Raw genomic sequence first — 13,864 nt, forward strand, 5'->3', positions numbered from 1 at the left:
TTATTTATTTTTATATATATATATATATATATATATATATATATATATATATATATATATATATATATATATATATATATATATATATATATATGCATATATATATATACATATATATATGCATATATATATATATATATATATACAGTGTATATATATGTACATATGCATATATATATATATACAGTATATATATGTACAGTATATATATATATATACATATGCATATATATATATATATATATATGCATATATATATATACATATATATATATATATATATATATATATATATATATACATATATATATATATATATATATATATATATATATATATATATATATATATATATATATATATATATATATATATATATATATATATATATATATATATATATGTATGTATGTATGTATGTATGTATATATATATATATATATATATATATATATATATATATATATATATATATATATATATATATATATATATATATATATAAATAAAGCTTTTTGGATAAATTGTACTTAACACTTTTTACTTTGACTTAAGTATTTTTGTGAAGAAGAAAAGCTACAATAACTTTGTTACATTGAGTTTAATTCCGATCGCTACATTTATTATATTTGATAACTGCTTGCCAAAGGCTTGTTAGAGACACTTCTTCCAGCTGCGTGCACGATCACGTGACTCTTTTCCACCAATCCAACGTAAGCACTAGCGACTCCATTTAACCAATCAAACGGAGCCTGGCAGTCACATGACTAATCACTGCTTTGTAACAAGTGACATGACGTCAGACAAGGCGGCACAACTCTTCAATATTTGCTTACAAACTAACGATAAAGAACATTTATATTATCATCTGTGCCAGTGGAAATGTTTACATTTCAGCCTACAATAATTCCACTTCCAAATACAGCAAATGCTTTGGGGTAAGTTGTAAGTGGTTTTTTTATGTTTTAGCTGCTAGCTAGCATAACAGTGCTAATGTTAGCATAACATTAGCCCTCTGATGACGTCACAAGTGGCTGTAAAATACTGTATGCATCTTTTATAGTACATACATGTTGTAGTAGGCTCTGTCTCTATCTCTCTCACACACACAGACACACCAACTAGAGTTATACTGCAAGTACTATTTAAAACTAGATGAGGCAATTCCTGAAGGAATTGCGTGTGAATGCTCCAATGCTGACGTTGAACTGAAATCCTGGATTTTTGTAGAGTTGTTGAAGTGTAGCACACAATTCCCAAACAGGCTGAGTATTTTGAAGTTGGAACAGTTTGAATCAGATGGAAAAATGTGGGAGTTGTGGAACTTTGAAGAATGTCCCAATGATTTCTATGGGAATTTTGGTGTAACAAACTGTTCAGGATGTTCCAAGTTACCTGAGTGTGTTAGGTAAGGAGGAGGAGTTTTATCCCTCCAGAGTTGCCGTAGGGCTGTGACGTAGGGTGTGTGTTGTTGTGGAAGGAGGTGTGTGAAGAATAAGATTAAAGAGGCGGTGGCTACCGAACCTGCTCTTATGTCTCCCGTTTATTATTTTATTATACAAGTACATTGTATAGGCGAACCCAGGACACTCGGCTACATTGGTGGCAGCGGTGGGATTTTAACCGCTGTGTGAAAAAAAAAAAAAGTGTTATACGGGACTCGTGAGTTTTTTTTTTTTTTTTTTTTCAGTTAAGTTGCACGTGTATAGTTAGCTGCTAAGCTTCCCGTCTATTTTGCGGACATGTGGTGTGGTGACGAAGACCCTTTTAAGCCCGGCAAGGCGCTGTTTGACAGACACTCACACGGCATGAATGTCAAAGTGGACTTACCCGCGCCCTTCACCGGCGACGGTAGCCAAAGTTTTCTCAGCTGGGCGAGGCAGTTGGAAGTAGCCGTTAGCGCGACGGCGGGAGCCGGCTCCAGCTGCAATGAGGAGCTGGTGAGGATTCTCCCGACTCGTCTCAGTAAGTCAGCTTTTCTGCTGTGGGACAGTCTTCCGGATGGGACTAAATCAGACTATGCTGCTGTTAAAGAGAGACTGGGGGCAGCTTTTGGACAGAGACAATTAATGGACCGCTTCCGGGCCAGCCTATCGGCTCGTGTGCGTGCTCCGGGGGAGAGCTTGGAGGTGTTTGCTGCAGACGTGAGCCGGCTGGTCACGGAGGCGTTCACGGATTATGGAGCCATCGCACAGAGAGAGGAGAAGTTTCGGCGCTTTCTGGCCGGTCTGGACCCGGCGTTGAAAGCCAAGTGTCTCGAGCTGGGAGCGACGGACCTGGAGGAGGCTCTGCAAGTAGCGGAGCGATGTGAGAATGCCAGAGTGGCTCTTCAGAGAGACTGCCTGGGTACCTACACTGCAGTGGGCCCCTCGGTGCAGTCTGTGTCGGCGTCTGACAGCCTCCAGAGAGCCGTTGAGAAATTAACAGAGGAGATGTATACCATGAAAGTGGAAATAAAAGACATGTATGAGGAAAATCAGAGACTGAAAGCGCGCAGCGTGGACATGAGGGGACAGAGGCCCCGTTCGTCTTCGGGGGGACACTGTAGCTGTAACTGCGGAGAGAGAGGATGCCAGCTGAGATTCAACAGAGAGGGACACCGTGGCCGCTCCCCCGATCGGGACCAGTTCCCGTCCCACGGGGGCTTCCCGTCACGGGGTTATCGCTCGGACCCCCCGGGAGTCCCCCCCGCCACTAGGCTGCCGGGAGGCAGGAGCCCTAGTCCAGGCTGGCGCGCCCGACGTGAAGAGGAGCCCAGGAGACGCGTCGTGCATTTTCTGCCGCAGGAGCGGAACACGGACGTCAACCATCAGGGAAACGGTCAGTAGCTGGTGTTGTGCCCCAAACACCAGCCACTCGGACTGAGGGCCCCTTATGCCAAGACTTTTTCAATGACGCTACTAGCATGGAAGGTAATAACCACCCAACTTCTTTTGTAAGGGGTGTGGTTGAAGGTACAGAGGTTTCCATGTTAGTCGATTCAGGGGCCACTGTGTCACTAATTAGTGCTGATTTCCGCATGTCAGTCCCGGCACTGAGAAACAGACCCCTGAAAAAGAACTTTGTTGATACCCGTGCAGTGAATGGACAGATGCTGGATACACTGGGTACTATTGAAGTCACCTTCCGTTTGGGCCCTACATGCTGGCAGCACACCTTCTATGTACTGAGAGAATCCACCCAGTGTGTCCTGCTCGGACTGGATTTTCTAAGCAGGAATCGTGCATTGCTGGACTTAAGAAGGGGTGTTTTACAATTATGGGATGTTACTGTTCCCCTGCTCTGGGATCAGGAATTAATCCCACAATGTTGTAATGTGTCTCTGGCTGATGTCAGGATAATTCCCCCGTTAAGCGAGACTTTAGTGCCGGTGGACATTCTCTCGCCTGCGGGGACGGGCCGACTTATCACAAACTTTGAGGGTTATCTGGAGCCTAACATTCCGGAAACAACAGGACTAGTAGTGGCCCATTCAGTGAACACTGTGAGGGGCGGGGTGACTCTGGTCCGCATCCTCAATCCTACAGGGGAGGCTGTGGAACTTAAGCGGGGGCTGCACCTGGGGGAATTTTACCCAGTGGCAGAAAGTGACATTTTAATACCCCCATGTGCCCCTATCTGTAATACAGCCACCCAGACAGCTCCTGCAGGTCTTATCTCCTTGGAGGAGTCGCCTATCTCCGGGGAGCAAAGAGCTGAGCTGGCTGGAATGCTACAGGAGTTTATGGATGTGTTTAACGTGTCAGGGAAAAACACGGGCAAGTGCACCCAAGTCAAACATCAAATCCGAACTGGAAACCACCACCCCATCAAGCAACGCGCTTACCGTGCATCTCCTGAAAAACGCGCAGAGATTGAACGTCAGGTGGCTGAGTTGCTGGCTGATGGAGTGGTGGAAGAGAGCTGCAGTCCCTGGGCATCCCCTGTGGTGCTGGTGAGGAAGAAAGGGGGACAATGGAGGTTCTGCATCGACTATCGTCGGCTCAATGCAGTGACAATTAAAGACTCACACCCCCTTCCCCGAGTTGATGATAGCCTGGATGCACTAGCTGGTTCAGTCTGGTTCAGCACACTTGACTTTTCAAACGGCTACTGGCAGGTCGAGGTAGCTGAGGAGGACAGAGAGAAAACAGCGTTCACTACCGGCAGAGGCTTGTATCAGTGGCGGGCCATGCCTATGGGTCTGACTAACTCTCCGGCCACCTTTCAGCGCATGATGGAGCTCATCTTGAGGGGTCTGCCTTGGCACATTTGTATGGTGTACTTGGACGATATATTAATTTATAGCCGTACATTCGAGGACCACCTCGTACACTTGGAGGAAGTCCTGTCCAGAATTCGGTTAGCGGGTCTAAAGCTAAATCCCCGAAAGTGTCACTTTGCCCGGGACCACGTGGTATTTCTCGGCCATGTAGTCTCTAGATGTGGTCTCCTGCCCGACCCAAGAAACACGGATAAGGTGAGAACATGGCCAACCCCCCGTACCCCCTCAGAGGTCAGGGCCTTTGTGGGCCTGTGCTCCTATTATAGGAGATTTGTGCGTGATTTCTCACAACATGCGGCGCCACTGAATCACCTGGCAGGGAAAAATGTGCCTTTTGAATGGTCAGCTGACTGCGATGCTGCTTTCACTCACCTCAAGCAAGTACTCACTTCATCACCAGTTGTTACACTGCCTAACTTTTCACTTCCTTTTAAAGTGTACACAGACGCTTCTAAAGACGCTGTTGGAGCAGTGCTGGCCCAGGAGGATGGTGGTCTGGAGAGAGTAGTAGCCTACGCCAGCCAGGCCCTCACACACATACAGAAAAGGTGGTCTACGTTTGACAGAGAACTATGGGCTGTAGTGTGGGCGGTGCGTGAGTTCAAGCATTATGTGGGGATGTCGGCGTTCTCCATCATCACTGATCATCGCCCTCTGTTGGGTCTCAGACACATGGCTATTGATAATGACCCCACCGGACGAAGAAGCAGGTGGGTGCTGGAGCTGGATCCGTTCGACTGGACTATGGTGCACAAAGACGGCTCCCGCCATAAAAACGCTGACGCACTGTCCCGTCGGCCGGTGACCCCTGATCCCGTAGAGCTAGGCACTACAACAGCAGGACTGCCCACTGTGGCTTCCGTGGGGGCATTGGATGGCTGTCCGTCCGCTGACGTAGAAGAGGCAGACATGGCCTCTCAATATTCTCTCTGTGGTGCTGAGGGAGAGCTGCAGTCACTACAGCGTCAGGACACAGACATTTGTACAGTGCTGGCTTGGCTGGAACGGGGCGTTCCCCTTCGGCCTCGCGTACTCCCACGCGGGTCTTCCGCCGGTGTAAGGAATTTATGGACTGAGTTTCCCCGACTGTCGGTTAAGGAGGGGTTGTTGTGTCGTACATTACCGCCTGCGACCGTGGGAGAGCCGCAAATTCAAGTTGTGGTTCCCGCCTCCATGGTGCCGGAGCTTCTACAACAGTTACATGGGGGGCCAGCCGCTGCCCATTTTTCCGCGGAACGTGTGTGGGAAAGGGCCCGGCAATCTTACTACTGGCCCTTCATGCTGAGAGACATCAGACGGTGGTGTGAGCAGTGCAGAGCGTGTCAGACCCGCCGGCGCCCAGTCCCCGGGCCAAGGGCTCCAATGGGGGGTTTCCAGGTTCGTCGCCCCCTCCAAAGGGTGGCCATGGACATTCTGGAGTTGCCCTTAACGTCCCGGGGGAACAGATATGTTCTTGTGGTGGAGGACTACTTCACTAAGTTTGTTACATTGTATGCACTGCCCAACCAAACAGCTCACACTGTCGCTCGCTGCCTGTTTGAGGACTATGTTTTGGTGCATGGTGTCCCCGAGATCCTGCATAGCGATCAGGGTCGCCAGTTCGAAGCGGAAGTCATCCAGAGACTGTGTCAGTTGCTTGGAATAAAAAAAACACGCACCACTGCCTATAACCCCAAGTCTGATGGCATGGTGGAGCGTCATAATCGGACTTTGATTGACCAGTTAGCTAAAATGTTGATTTCTCACGGGGGTGAGTGGGACACGTATATGAGGCAGGTCACCTTTGCATACAACACATCCAAACACGCCAGCACCCGGTTCACTCCCTTTTACCTCATGCACGGGCGTGAGGCCCGGGTTCCTGCAGAGACACTGCTGCCCTCTAGTGTCCTGGACTCCCGGGGCTCTGGCATCCTGACGGACTATGTTTCAGCTACGGCTGAACGGCTGGAGTCGGCCTTCAGTGCAGCCAGGCTTAATTCAGTGGAGGCTCATGAGAGACAGAAAATGTATTATGATGATAAGTGCTGTCATCGGGCCCACAAAGAGGGCGCGTTGGTGTGGCTGAATAACCCCACTGAAAGCCGTACTAAGTTGGCGCCGCACTGGAAGGGCCCGTACCGAGTGATGCAGGTGCTGGTCTCTGGAGGGGAAGCGGGCTTGACATACCGCATCATCGACCCTCTGGACTTGATGGAGCGAGCCCAAGTAGTGCATCATGACAGATTGAAGCCGTGCACGTTGCCTTTGCAGGCGCAGGAGGTGCCTTCCTCTCCCTTCCCACTTGGGAACTTCCCTACTGTGGAGGTTTCACCACCTCCCCAGGTCCCACAGTGCGGGGAGCTGGACAATGGACTGTGGGGGGATTCTTTGGGGCTTAGGCCCGGATTATCTCGCAGGGGGCGAGTGGTGCGACCTCCTTCGCATCTGCAAGATTTTTGCATGTTTTGAGGGGCCAGTGTTCTAGCCTTTGCAATACTGTTGATCAGATAAAAATATTGTTGAGTTGTTATTCGTGCATTTAAGACTGTGAATTTTTTTTATTTTCTCTGCTCTATTTCCCCTTTGGTTGTTACCTATTTTGTTTGTGTCGAAACGGGGACGTTTCTAATTGAGGGGGGGACGTATGTAACAAACTGTTCAGGATGTTCCAAGTTACCTGAGTGTGTTAGGTAAGGAGGAGGAGTTTTATCCCTCCAGAGTTGCCGTAGGGCTGTGACGTAGGGTGTGTGTTGTTGTGGAAGGAGGTGTGTGAAGAATAAGATTAAAGAGGCGGTGGCTACCGAACCTGCTCTTATGTCTCCCGTTTATTATTTTATTATACAAGTACATTGTATAGGCGAACCCAGGACACTCGGCTACATTGGGAAAAGCGGGAATTTTTTGAAAATGGTCAAAAACTTGAATGGTCTGAATGAGTTGAAATAGTTGGTGTTGGAATTTTTCAAATCGGTCGAGAAATGTTGAAGTACGAACATGTTGAATTGAGAAATGGTATTAGACTTAGACTTCCTTTTTATTGTCATTAAAATTTTAACTTTACATTTGAACTTTACTGTACAGATAAAAATGAAATGTCGTTGCATTAGTACGTTGTAGTGCAGGATAAAAGATTATAGCTCGTTGTAGTGCAGGATAAAATATTACGAAATTCCTGGAATTTTGTGAAAACCAGGAATTTTTCCAGTTTGAAAAACAACTTAATTTTTTGGTCCTGATTAAGAGGAATTTTTGGACAGTGGAACGGTTGAAGTGGATTGAAAAATGTGTGAGTTGTGGAACTTTGAAGAATGTCCCATTGATTTTGATGGGAGTTTCCCAAAAAATTTGGGAATTTGGGGAAAAGCGGGAATTTTTGGAAAATGGTCAAAAACTTGAGCGGTCTGAATGAGTTGAAATGGTTGGTGTTGGAATTTTTCAAATCGGTCGAGAAATGTTAAAGTACGAACATGTTGAATTGAGAAATGGTCTTAGACTTAGACTTCCTTTTTATTGTCATTCAAATTTGAACTTTACAGTACAGATAAGAACGACATTTCGTTGCATTAGCTCGTTGTAGTGCAGGATAAAAGATTATAGCTCGTTGTAGTGCAGGATAAAAGATTACGGAATTCCTGGAATTTCGCGAAAACCAGGAATTTTTCCAGTTCGAAAAACAACTTCATTTTTTTTGTCCTGATTAAGAGGAATGTTTGGACAGTGGAACGGTTGAAGTGGGTTGAAAAATGTGGAAGGAGTAGTCGCCATAAAAAAGGGTCAAAAAAGGGTTTGAAAAAATGGGAATTAAGGGAATTCCTGGAATTTTTTTTAAACTTGGAAAATAATAGTTTGAATGTCTAGGATGAGTGGAATATACAATTCTGCTTATTTTAATAGAACTAAATAATCCCAAATAATAAATATTCCGCCCTCTCGTCCAGGTAACGCGTCAATACAACAGTGTTGCCAAAATCGCCGCCTTTATCGATAAATCTGGCAACTTTCCAATCCTCTTGCCGACATTTTTTTGTAAACAGCTACTAACGACAAATCTACGACGGGCCGGCCTTTGGACAACCCCGGTTGTAATGTCTTGACAAATAACGTGAATAATTATTTCACGATGACCCCTAATGATGCTCTGCGTGGTGACATATTGTGGCCCAAAGGTTAAACTCGCGCTCAGAACAAAGTAATTAATTCAGATTATGGCCGTCACACCCAATGAATCGCCTCAGTGGACGCCATCTTTCACTCTCATCTCGTTGATTTGCTTCCTACACTGTTGTCACAGACTTGTCACAAATTTAAAGTGCCATGTATCAATGTTTTTAATTTTTAGCATTACTTACCTTTGTATCATTCCTTTTACATAACAGTTTTTTTGCAACTATTACTATATTTTTCTTTCTTTTTTCCACCATTATTAGGGCCCAAACAGCAAAAAGCTGCAAAGGCCCCATTGAGATTGCTTTTTTCATTATTATCCTCCCGTTTATGAGGTCCTTAAGATGCACAAAAACTTCTCTTAATAAATTATATATTTATACTGTATGTTGTGAAATTAGTTATTTACACTTAAATATTTAGTAAATGTTTATTTACAAACCTTTATTGTTTCCAAACGTTGTCTGTAACAAGGCAGTACAGTATACAGTCGCGATCAAAAGTTTACATACACTTGTAAAGAACATAATGTCATGGCTGTCTTGAGTTTCCAATACTTTCTACAATTCTTATTTTTTTGTGATAGAGTGATTGGAGCACATACTTGTTGGTCACAAAAAACATTCATGAAGTTTGGTTCTTTTATGAGTTTATTATAAGTCTACTGAAAATGTGACCAAATCTGCTGGGTCAAAAATATACATACATCAATGTTAATATTTGGTTATGTCCCTTGGTAAGTTTCACTGCAATAAGGCGCTTTTGGTAGCCATCCACAAGCTTCTGGTTTAATGTTTGACCACTCCTCTTGACAAAATTGGTGCAGTTCAGCTAATTATTTTTGGTTTTCTGACATGGACTTGTTTCTTCAGCATTGTCCACACGTTTAAGTCAGGACTTTGGGAAGGCCATTCTAAAACCTTAATTCTAGCCTGATTTAGCCATTCCTTTACCACTTTTGACTTGTGTTTGGGGTCATTGTCCTGTTGGAACACCCAACTGCGCCCAAGACCCAACCTCCGGGCTGATGATTTTATGTTGTCCTGAAGAATTTGGAGGCAATCATCCTTTTTCATTGTCCCATTTAAAGCACCAGTTCTATTGGCAGCAAAACAGGCCCAGAGCATAATACTACCTGTGGAGGGGGGGCGTGGCCTGCGGGCCTGCCGCGGAACGGGGTGTGCTAGGACCGGCCTCGAAGACAGCGACAGGTGAGTGGATGGCCCAGGTGGACCTTGTTATCTAATCACCTGTCGCCTTTATTAGCAGCAGCCGGAACGAGACACAGGGTTGGAGATGGAGTGGGAGCCAGAGAGGGACAGAGACACAGACTCAGAAAAATACATTTTGCTGGAAAGCAAAGCCTTGCACTATTTATGAAAATAAAACCGTGTTGTACCCTGAAATCCGGGCTCTCGTGGCAGTGTTTGGTGGTCCGAGGAACCCACTAGAGGGCAACTTCTACACTACCTTTTTATCATTCCTTTACACTACATTATTTTGAAACTATTACTGTATATTTTTTACCTTTTTTCCACCATTATTTGTATTGCTATTTTGAGTATTATTTTTTATAATTATAATAATTAATTTTAATGATACATATGACTTTTAAATTTTGTTTTAGCAATATTACTATGCTTTTTCGAAATGATTCAGCATTCTCATTTTTCTAGTGTAGTATTAAACAATTACAGACGGCGTGGCCTAGTGGTTAGAGTGGCCGTGTCAAGAATCTGAGGGTTTCTGGTCATGTCCGTTGTGTCCTTGAGCAAGACACTTCATCCTTGCTCCTGATGGGTCGTGGCTAGGGCCTTGGATGGCAGCTCGCGTCATCAGTGTGCTTAGAGTACCTTAAAGGTAGAAAATCGCTATACTTTTACCATTTACAGTGTTCATGCTTGTTTTATGTGTAATTGAATAATTGAAATGAAATCAGCAGTGACTTTTTGCTCCTTCCGTAGCCAAAGTCTGCACACATCGGCCAACGAAGAGGGCTAGCAGATGGGGACAAACTGTTTTCCTTTTTGGTGCTTTTTGCTCTTGGACAACAGCCCACCACTCACTGTGTTAGAGGACCCTGCGGTGGCCCCCACTGGTCACCTCCAGAGAGTCTCCTCAGCCAAGACCCGCCACCCCACACAAGGTGAGCTGCAGCTGCAGGATGTTGTGCAAAAAGACAAAAAAAAAAAAGTGTTCATTCTAAATGCACCATATGAACCTAAGTATTGGGATGTCTGGCCACCTTGTGGTCCTGGGACAGTTTTACACTTCTTTCTTTTGAGGTCTGAGGTCAAGTAAGTACAGGTACATTGTCACGTCTTTACTGTGAACGGTTACTCAATATGAGAGATGGTCAGTGGCGTTTTACCACTGTTGATTTTGACCAACTGGCACGAGATGAAGTGGAGGAAATAAATCATAAAATATTATTTTAATTAGAGGAGGAGATTAAAACAGAAAAATATACTAAAAGAAAAATAAGACAAAATATGCCTAAAGCAAATAGGAAATTAAAATAGAGAAACAACTAAAGGGAACAATAAAAAATACATAAAACGTTAAAAAAAATAGAGAACAGACAGCAAAAAAGTCAAAAAGAACAACTCCAAAAATATGACCAAAATAGATACAAAAATATTTCAATAAAATAAAAAAAAGCAGACAACGAAGTGAAAAAAAACCAACAAAAAATTTAGAGGAAAAAAGGAAGGAATGGGGGAAAAAAGGAAAATGAGGAGGAAAACGGGAAAAGAAGAGACAAAAAGATTCCTAAAATAGATACAACATAGAGTGAAAAACAGAAATAAGAAATGGAAAAATGTTATGCTGCCCTTGTTTTTTTTGTTCTTTTTGCTGCAGCTGTTACATATTCTGTAATATTGTACATGGTAATCGGGATTTGTTATAAATTGTATATATTATATACAAATATAATATATGAGTCTATATTAAACTGTATATATAATATGTAAATATTACATATGTTATATTTTATATTGCTACTATGGTACATTTTTAGTCGACTTAATACCTGCATTATCATTTCCATCCTTACCCTTTCCATCCTTTGATACTGAGCTACTGTGTGGAACAATTTCCCTTGTGGATCAATAAAGTTTGTCTAAGTCGAAGTCTAAAAAATTCAAAAAGGCACAAAAGAAGAAACAAACAAACAAAATGTGAATATGTATATAAAAAATATAACGACAAGGCAAGGGCATTTCATTTATAGAGCACAATTCGTACACAAGGCAATTCAAAGTGCTTTACAGAAAATTAAAAGAAGTAAAAAAAACGTTCAAATTAAAATCAGAAAATACTATCATCATAAAAACAATGATAATCAATTAATTAATACCAATCAAATACTGTACATAAAATACTTTCAGCTGTCATATGCACAATTAAATAAAAGTGTTTTCAGGCTGGATTTGAACTTTGCCAATGTTGAGGCCCGTCTCACATCTTCAGGAAGACTATTCCAGATTTTAGGATCAAAAAACATTAAAACGTAGTTTCACCATGTTTGGTCCTGACTCTGGGCACCAGCAGGAGATCACTCCCTAAAGGTTCTCAGCTTGTTTGGAGAGTCCAGTGAGAAGGCCATTACAGTAGTCTAACCTGCTGGAAACAAAGGCACAGATTAGTCGTTTTAAGTTTGATTTAGACATTATTCCTCTGATTTTGGCAATTTTGTTCAGGTGGTAAAAAGCTGTTGATTTTATTGACTGAATTCGGCTGATAAAGTTCACGTTTGATTCCATTATTACTCATAGATTTCTAACCTGGTTACTATGTTTCAGGTGGAGGGTCTCAAGGTGACTAATAATAGTTTATATTTGCTTCTGTGGACCAAAGACAATAGGATAGGATAGGATAGACCTTTATGTATCCCACAATGGGGAAATTACATTGTTGCAGTGCAGGTTTTTACATACAGTAACAGAAGTAAAGTGTAATGAAAAACAAAAAAATAGTAATAAATACTACATCTTGCTCACTAATATGTATAGATAAAAGAAAATACAACAACAAAAAAACATTAACATCGGTATTGCACACGACGGAAAAAATATTTTGGTTTCGTCTGAGTTTAGCTGAAGAAAATGGTTTTGCATACACACACTGATCTGTTCCATTCAGTGACAAAGTGAATTAACAGGCTGACGTTCACCTTTCGTCAGTGACACGACGTGTGTCATCTGCGTAGTTGTGGTAGGACACATTGACTAGCTGGCCTAGTGGCGGCATGTACGAGGAACCCCACAGGCCATAGCCATTTGGTCAGAGACACAGTTACCAATTTCAACAAAGTAGGTCCTATGATCAAGACAGGACTTTAACCAGTTAAGAACAGAACCAGATACTGTATTTCCACCCAGTTTTCTTACCTCTGTATTAAGATAGTATGGTCAACTGCGTTAAAGGCAGCGCTCAGGTCCAGCAGAACCAAGACTTTGAGACTTTTCCTTTTCTGTGTTCAAGCAGATATCATTTGTCACCTTGGTCAGAGCTGTTTCAGTGCTGTGGTGGGGCCTAAAGCCCTATTGGAAACACATTGCCAAACAGTAGGAAGTCACTAAGCTGTTGGTATACAACTTTTTCTAGGACTTGGCCCAAAAATGGCAGGTTTGATAGTTGTTCAGTACTGTGTCATCAAGACTACTCTTCTTTAAGAGGGGCTTAATGACAACAGTTTTAAGGCCTTTTGAAAGGATCCAGTCTGAAGTGAGATGTTAACTAGATGAGAAAGTTTTGGTAATACACTGCTCAGCAAAGACTTTAGACATCTAGTGGGTAACCATCAAAGCAGCATGTTGATAGACTCATAATGTGGATGATCTCTTCAACTGTTTTGTCAGTGACAGGAGTGAAATGTTCCAGGTCTAGATGACTAGCTGGTTGCAGAGCAGCTATTTGTTTTCCAGGAATGATTGCATTTCTAATGCCTTGAACTTTACCATGAAAGAATATTGCAAAGTCATTGCAGTTCGATACAGAAATAAGTTCTAAGGGAAGTGAAACTGGAAGTTTTGTTAATCTCGTTACTGTAGCAAACAGGACATAAGAGGTGTTACTACAGTTTGTGATGATTTCAGGGAAATATTTTTCCCTTGTTCTACATAAAGTCTGGTTGAACACATTTAGCTTTTCTTTGTAAAACACATAATGAGCTTGTAGCTTTGATTTGCGCCATTTCCGTTCGGCTCTGCGGCACTCCCTTTTCTGTGCGCAGACCGAGTCTTCATTTCTACATGGCGCCTTTTGCCTTTTAACAATTCTAACTTTAGCAGAAACAACGGTGTCTAAAACATTTACAATACCTGATGTACAAGAGTTCAACAGATCATCAACATTAGCATAAGGGATGTTTTCAAACCTAATCATTTCCACAAACTGTGTTTGTATGCTATCATTTTCAAGTCTTCCCCTAACAGCCACGGACCCAAC

General features: G+C 42.8%; 1 long non-coding RNA gene across 2 annotated transcripts; it reads left to right on the plus strand.

The window, feature by feature from the left end:
• Positions 1–775: 775 nt before the first annotated feature.
• Positions 776–10,098, plus strand: LOC133651848 (uncharacterized). 2 transcript variants are annotated; one of them, XR_009826496.1, is made up of 3 exons: positions 776–938; positions 9,501–9,621; positions 9,677–10,098. It is a non-coding gene; the product is annotated as an uncharacterized LOC133651848 (long non-coding RNA). The 2 variants fall into 2 exon arrangements; XR_009826495.1 differs by having other exon boundaries at positions 9,680–10,098.
• Positions 10,099–13,864: the final 3,766 nt, after the last annotated feature.

The sequence above is a fragment of the Entelurus aequoreus genome, linkage group LG06 (assembly GCF_033978785.1).
Source record: "Entelurus aequoreus isolate RoL-2023_Sb linkage group LG06, RoL_Eaeq_v1.1, whole genome shotgun sequence".
Classification (NCBI taxonomy): domain Eukaryota; kingdom Metazoa; phylum Chordata; class Actinopteri; order Syngnathiformes; family Syngnathidae; genus Entelurus; species Entelurus aequoreus.